This window comes from Anopheles merus, chromosome 2L, assembly GCF_017562075.2.
Source record: "Anopheles merus strain MAF chromosome 2L, AmerM5.1, whole genome shotgun sequence".
Classification (NCBI taxonomy): domain Eukaryota; kingdom Metazoa; phylum Arthropoda; class Insecta; order Diptera; family Culicidae; genus Anopheles; species Anopheles merus.
In genome coordinates, this window is record NC_054083.1 from 37294510 (window position 1) to 37301509 (window position 7000).

The window sequence follows — 7000 nt, forward strand, 5'->3', positions numbered from 1 at the left end:
CCTGGAAAAAGCTGCTTTTTGTAACGTATCTGAGAGGGCGAGAAGATTTTCTTTCTTTTGCACACCCACAATCACACGCTCTCTTGGTCCTACAGGACCTTTTTTTTGCATTTGCCAACGCTTCCGCGAGGGAGGTTCGAGGAGGGAACATTAACGCTTCTCACACACTCTCCCCCCGACCCCCCTTCATCGATTCTTGGCGCAGAGCGCGAAGCTCTGGGAAAGTTTGAGGGCTGTAATTACTTTTTTCGATTAGAACTTTTCCTGCTCTCCTCCAGCCCTGATTTCTTCCTGCCCTTTCCTTTCTACACACACACACATACACACACAAAATCGGGTTCGATTCTTGCCTTCTTTAGCCCCATTTTACCGTGCCGAAAAAAATGGGAATAGTCGCTACGATTTTGTGTCCCTTTTTTTGCTCTCCACACTCACAATTGTTTCGTTCCAATCACGTTCAGCGCACAGCACGATACGCACGAACTGCTTGCGGAAGTGTCATAAAACAAGGAAAAAAACAGGGAACATTAACCACCACCACCCACCAAAAAAAAAAAAACACAATCACGGAACAGAAGTGGACGAATGTTCTGACGGGTTCTGCCGAATTGCACCACAACTTACAACTTTATTGCTTTCGGGACATGCTCACACACTCGCGCCTTTTCATTGCCCTTTCTTTCAAAGTTCCCACCGGTTGGGGGGGGGGGGAGGCAGAGTGTTCACAGCATTAAAGTCATCGTTTTCGATTTCACTTCACTTTTTGGTACACAACACAATTGCTGCTGCTTTTCCTTCGCCAGAATGCTGTCATGTCCTTCTGCCTGTCCTGTTTGCTGGGCTGCTGTGTGGTACAACAACGTAGCCTTTGAGCGAGGCTAAAGCTCACTCACAGGCGGAGAGTTTTTATTCTCTCTCTCTCTCTCTCCCCCATACAAACACAAGGAGAGAACCACCACAACGAGGCCATTGGGTCGTAGATGCACCTTTTTTTTCGACAACCAATTTGCAAAAACTCGCGCGTGTATCCTTTCTTTCCCTAATGCCTCTGCCTGAGTGGATGCCACCCACACCCACATGAGTGCTTTCTAGCTACACCAAAAGTCTTCTCAAACACACACACACACACAGACAATTTCACACACAAAAAAAAAAACAAACACAAAGTGGTTATCTTGGACTTGAAATGAAATTAACAAAATACCAGCACGCGCTAGCTAATGCTTCTTCCGCCGTGCATTTTCCGTGCAAAGGGAGGAAAAACTCTAGCACAAACTGGCCCGCAACCTAGCAGCGTTCTAGCGCTCGATTCCGGGGGTGAGTTCGCACACGGCGGTAGTATTAGGCGACCATTGCGCACGCGGTTCTGCTGTCTCCATCGGCACACTGTACACACCGGCAATCCACCGGGTGTACACGTGAGCCCTGGTTCGCTCTCTTTCTCTCTCTGCGCTCTCTCTCTCTGCCAACGCAACATAAAATGAGAACGAGAGAGACACTGCGAGTGCAAAGAGTAGATGGGTAACAGGAGACAGATAGATGGAGAGAAGGAGAGGGAGCTAACTGCTCGCCAGCACCACGAGAGCACCACGCGGGAGCACAACGCGGCTCCAGCCGCGTAGTTGTTCTAGAACGATTTCTTTCGATCTCCCAACACTCAATAGAAAAACAAAACACAACACACGCACACTCACTCACTCACACATACACAACACGACTGGGCGGGAGCGCTAAAACAATAGAATTCCGCGATGGAGCACTGTGCCCGGGCGGCTTCGGGGCAGTTCAGCACCACGGCCAACTAGTCTGCAACAAACTTGTCTAACGACTGACACGGAGCAAGAACCACGGAGCTGAAGTGCGTGCCTTAGAGCGCGGCCTACTGCGACGCGGTAAGGGGTCGTGTTACCCCGTGGGGGGGAGGGCAGACGGACCCCGCGAAACGTCACAATCGCGAGCTATCTCGCGAAGGAAAAGGTGTTTGTGTGTGCCTTCCCGGTGTTGTTGCCGCGGTGATGTGTACACCACACGCGCTTTTTTGTGTTAGGCCGTGTGTGTGTGTGATAGTGTGATGATAGGCTTACTTGGATCATGTGGTTCTGCGCGGCTTTTGCGCTCGGGAACGCGTTCGATTTTCGAGGTTAGAAAAAGTACCTTCAAGCCCAAACGAGTAAATGTTTATAATAAAAGTTCCTCTAAATTGTATACCCACTCTCTTTTTAAGGCTTTTTTTTTTGCTTCGCTCATTTCAAACACTCCGTCAACAATCGCGTTAGAACTGATTTCTGACTCCAACACATCGACAATTCCTACCATGTGCTTGGTAGGCTTTCAAAAAAAAACGAGCGAAAGATTAAACGCTCGTGTACGGGTACGCAAGCCAGAGAGAAGAGATTTAAAAGCCAACCAAAAAACCCTTTCCGTCTCCTAAGCTGAAGCCGTTTAGCCGAGGCGCAAAAAAATAAAACATACGCATTAGTCCTGCGCCCGAAGACGGCCAAACCGGTCAACGTGTTCGTTATCTGCTCTCATCGCATGCGGTGTGGTTGTTTTTTTTTTGCATTTCTTATGTTTCCCTTTTCCTTCTCTTTCGTGGTCCTTCTTGTACCATCTCCCTCACACACTCTCCCGAATGGTATGTTTCGGGGGAAGGTTTCGGGCCGATCGTTCTACACCCGCCGTTGGTTTGATTGCGTTCCGCGTCGCGTTAACCTTATTCAAATTTCGTCACCCAAAGCGAACGTTCGAAGGAGGGAGGTGAAAGAACAACAACGACAACAGCAACAACAAACACAAACTCACATGAGACGTGCCCTTTCTTTGACTCACTACACTGCGCGCTTCTGTGCAGGCGCACGCACTTGCTCGCGCAAGTCATGCGTAGCGGTGTAAATTGATGAAATTGAGAAAATAGCCCAAAACGATCAACCTCCCGTTCGATGGTTGCTGCTAGTTGTATTAGTGGTGTTTTGAAATATTGCTGTAGGATTTCCTTTCATTTAGTTTGAATAATAAAATACGAAACAAAGGTATGGAATTTAATCAGCAAATTACAAGAAAAGTAAAAACCTTAAAGGAACACACAGAAGACAAAAAATTGTTGTATAGTAGGAAGGCAACCAAAACAATTTCGAATATACGAATTTTGAGGAATTTTTGTTACAAAATGGAAATGCTTAGTAAACAAAATCTGATACTTAAACATACTAACGAAGCAATAATAGAAAACAATTCATATTGAAGTAACATAATAGATAAATTTAAGAATATCTTCTTGATGATATATTCTCTTTTCTTAAACACTCTGGATCCGAACAACTTATCTTGTTTTTCCGACTCTTTTTATTTATCTACTCATATATTATGCGTTCTTTCGTTTCGTGTCTGTTCAATTTTGCTTCTTCCATATAAGACCTTGCTTTCCCATTCCTCATTTAGCATTTGTTCGCTAGTTGTTTTCTGTCTTGTTAATCAGTCTTCATCGGCATATCTTCTTCTACGGTTTCTTCCATTTCTCCATGCGATCTTTCTATAGCCAAATTCTTCAAACAGGTCTAACTGATGGCTTGCACTCGTTCTGCTTTTGCTTCTTATAGCCATTCCTTTGCCATTTCATCCACTTTCTTGTTTGAGAGGCTGTCTCTGACAAGAGTAGCAATGACACAACCGATCAACTTAAACAACAAACCAACTTAATTCTGCGTTCAGTTCAGCATAAAACTGAACCGCCTCGGTTTGTCCGCTAATCGTCGATCGCTGCACACTTCGAGAAGCTTCCAGCGGCTGTGCAAACAGTGAATGAATTGTCTAAAGTAATGGTGAAAACTGAGCGATCCCAAAAACAGATTCCGCCCTCCGGGGGGCCCATCCGTATGCGCATCCCATTTCCATACGCAATGTTGCTGGGTTAGGTGGATGCGCACAACATCTCGGTGTATGCGTATGCAACGGCAGGAAAGCTCCCCCGGCATGATGACTTAATACTGTGCCTTATGGAAAATATGGAAAAAGCCTGGGTTCGTTCGAAGTTTGCATGCTTCTAGAACAATCTTTGAAGATTGGGATATTCAGGGCATTTAAGCTATATACAGTGAACAGTGACAACAGACACAAAAACTAGACAACCTTTTGACCTTTCCGGTTATTCTGTGGCGCGAGACCTATGCTTAATGATGCTAAAAAGGGGAGGTTTTTTGTCAAATTCAAAATGAAAAAAAAAATTACTGCTCCAACCACGGGAACACATTCAAAATATTCAAAAGTGTCGCAAAAACACGTATCACGGTCTGCGGGGTATGGTTCGACCCCAGCATGATCCTTTGTAACAATGCGCGCTTTTATCGACACATAGCGACGATAAACTCCGCTTTGGAAGCAGCGCAGCATGGCAATAAAAACATACCCCCTACCCCCAGAACCTACTCTCCCTCTCCCTGTAGATCCCGACTATATCAAACGAAAAAGCTACCTCATTTGTCAAACTGCCACCGCTGGCCGGCCACCGAAAACATGATGCCCTTGCTTGTGCTGCAGTTTTTTGTTTGTTCTTCCCTGTCCACCGCCCACCGAGCGTCCTGCCCCCCCCCCCCCCCCCCCCCCCCCAAGTCACCGTACTATTCGATCGTGTTTATTGTGGCGCAAGAAGCGTTACATTGCAATATCCACTTCAGCACTGATCGTACGCAAACGTGGGATTGGATGTCCCCCTCGATCACCCCCGCCCGACCAAAGTGGCCACTCAAAGCGCACCCGAACAATACCGAGTAGAACGATAAACGATACTAAACAGTGTGGCCCTCATCAGGTTGGAGGGTTTTTGCTCCCCCCCCCCCCCCCCCCAAGGGCCGTAGCAAAAAAGGCCCTTTACCACGCTAATGAATGATGATTGAAGATCATTTGCAACGGTGCGTGCTGTGTTGTGCGGTGTGTTGTGATTAAAACATAGGGGACATATTTTTCAACCGGTTTTGGTTTCATGTTTTAACCTGCAAGAGAGGTTTCTATTCTGTAATTCTCTGTTTTTTTAGATAAAACTTATTCGCATTTTAATGCAGTCGTTACAACCTAATAAAATGTTGCTCACTATCGAAAGCACCTGACGTGCCGGCCTCCTCTCCGAACGCTGTTACAATACCCACACAACCGTCTGTTCTTGTCAGCTTAGACCGGTTGGACCGACGATCGAACGAGGGGTGAGTTGCGCCGTCTGTTTCTAACCGCGCATAAACATCATTAGAGCGCGGGCAGGGAAGCACAACTCACTGCAAAGCGGGATTGGATAGTATCGGTGAAAGTAGACTTTGTAAGACGCATTGCGCGATACAATGTAAGCGATTGCGCAGGGGAAAAGGATCTTGCAGTAGCGCTTTAGAGTCCGGTCCCGGTTGAATGATATACTTTGAAATCAAAAGTGTTTAGAGATGCTGTTCCGTTGAGGATTTTAACTATGGATCAAAGATTATACATTAAATGTACTTATTCTCTTATAATAAACATGGTAAGTGAAGTCATTTTGGGATGATATGAGACGGATCTTTCCAAAATTTCAGATGTTAGGCACAATTGAAGCCCCCAATATATCCTTCAAAATAGTTACAAATTGAGGTTTTATATAGGGCCATATCATCAACACGGTCTCAAATCGTTCGGTTTTTTCAATATTAAACCTCAAAAATGTTTGACATGATCATCCAAGGCGCTGCTTTCTCTGGGATCTATTCAAAATTCCACATAGCCTTATAACCCAAGGTTTTCTGTAGCTGAAAATTCATCCTGTCAATAGAATGTATGCTAATCATTAACCGAAATAATTAATAATTATTATTAAAAACTATGTCTGATTATCCTACTGCAATGTTTGAAGACCCGTGATGTCCAAACTTCAAACACACATGTATAGTTTTAACTACCGAAATTGGTTGATGCACTTTCAATAGCTTCAAATAACTAAAATGTTCTTCGTTTGTCCAAAACCACCCCACATTTTTGTAAGATCTTGCCTCAAAACTCCAATATATTGTGGTTCAATGTACATTTAAGTACAATCTTATAGCCAGAACAGTTGTTCTTCCCTGGTATAGACACCAAATAAAAAAAAATCCCTGCTTTGGTGTGAACGATGTGAGCGTTAGAGCATTGCAAAAAAAAGAACGATCCCCAAACCCCTCACCGGGGGGGGGGTTTCTGGGTTGGTTGGGCCGAGAGACCGTGAGCAATCGACAATATTTTTGACCACATCCACTACTGTCACGTGAGGGTCGTCCGTCATTATCATCCCCAAAGCGGCCCCACCAACTCTGGTCTGGTATCTTCTTCTCCACAGCGTTCTCCGAACGGTCTAACACAAGTCCCGCATGCCATACTAGAAGAGAGAGAGCGGCCTTGTTTCTCTCATTTTTATACCTCTGTCTCTCCCTTTCCTTCTTTTCTTAGAAGAACACAGAGAGAGAGAGAGAGAGAGAGAGAGAGAGAGAGAGAGCCCCCGAGAGTGTGTGTGTGTGTTTGACTGAGTCGTTGGTCATCAGGACCACTTAAGCCAATAACTTAAGCCAAGCGAACAAACAACAAGACACCGCTCCATTGCGTCGCGCACATTTCATTTGCGTATGCGCCAAAGATAGCGAGTGTGTGTGTGTATGTTTGCGTGTGTGGTAGCGACTTGCGCATCGTTCCGTGATTTTTGCTTTACCACACACGGCTGCCAAAAGATTGATGCATCATCTTCAACGCGCGCGCTAGACGACGGTGCGAGATCATGCATTTAAAAATAATATTTCTAACCAGCCGCTTCTTCGGTTTACCGGCCCTGGCCCAGTGTGTGTGTGTGTGACGTCATTGCAGCAGTTCGTCAATCGGGGTTTTTGTGTTATTTTACATTACATTTTTTTTAAAACAGGGAGACGTAAACACGAACCTTCACGGCTCGCGATCGAGGAGAGGATCGTTTGTGTACTTTGCATTTGCCGAGCACGGTACGATATGAGCTCAGAATCCCTTGGAC

At 45.5% G+C, this 7000-nt stretch overlaps 1 long non-coding RNA gene across 1 annotated transcript; it reads left to right on the forward strand.

Annotated features, from left to right (window-relative positions):
• Nucleotides 1-1708: 1708 nt before the first annotated feature.
• On the forward strand, nt 1709-3281 carry LOC121592536. Its single transcript, XR_006004675.1, has 2 exons — nt 1709-2140; nt 2225-3281. It is a non-coding gene; the product is annotated as an uncharacterized LOC121592536 (long non-coding RNA).
• The last annotated feature ends 3719 nt before the right edge of the window (nt 3282-7000 follow it).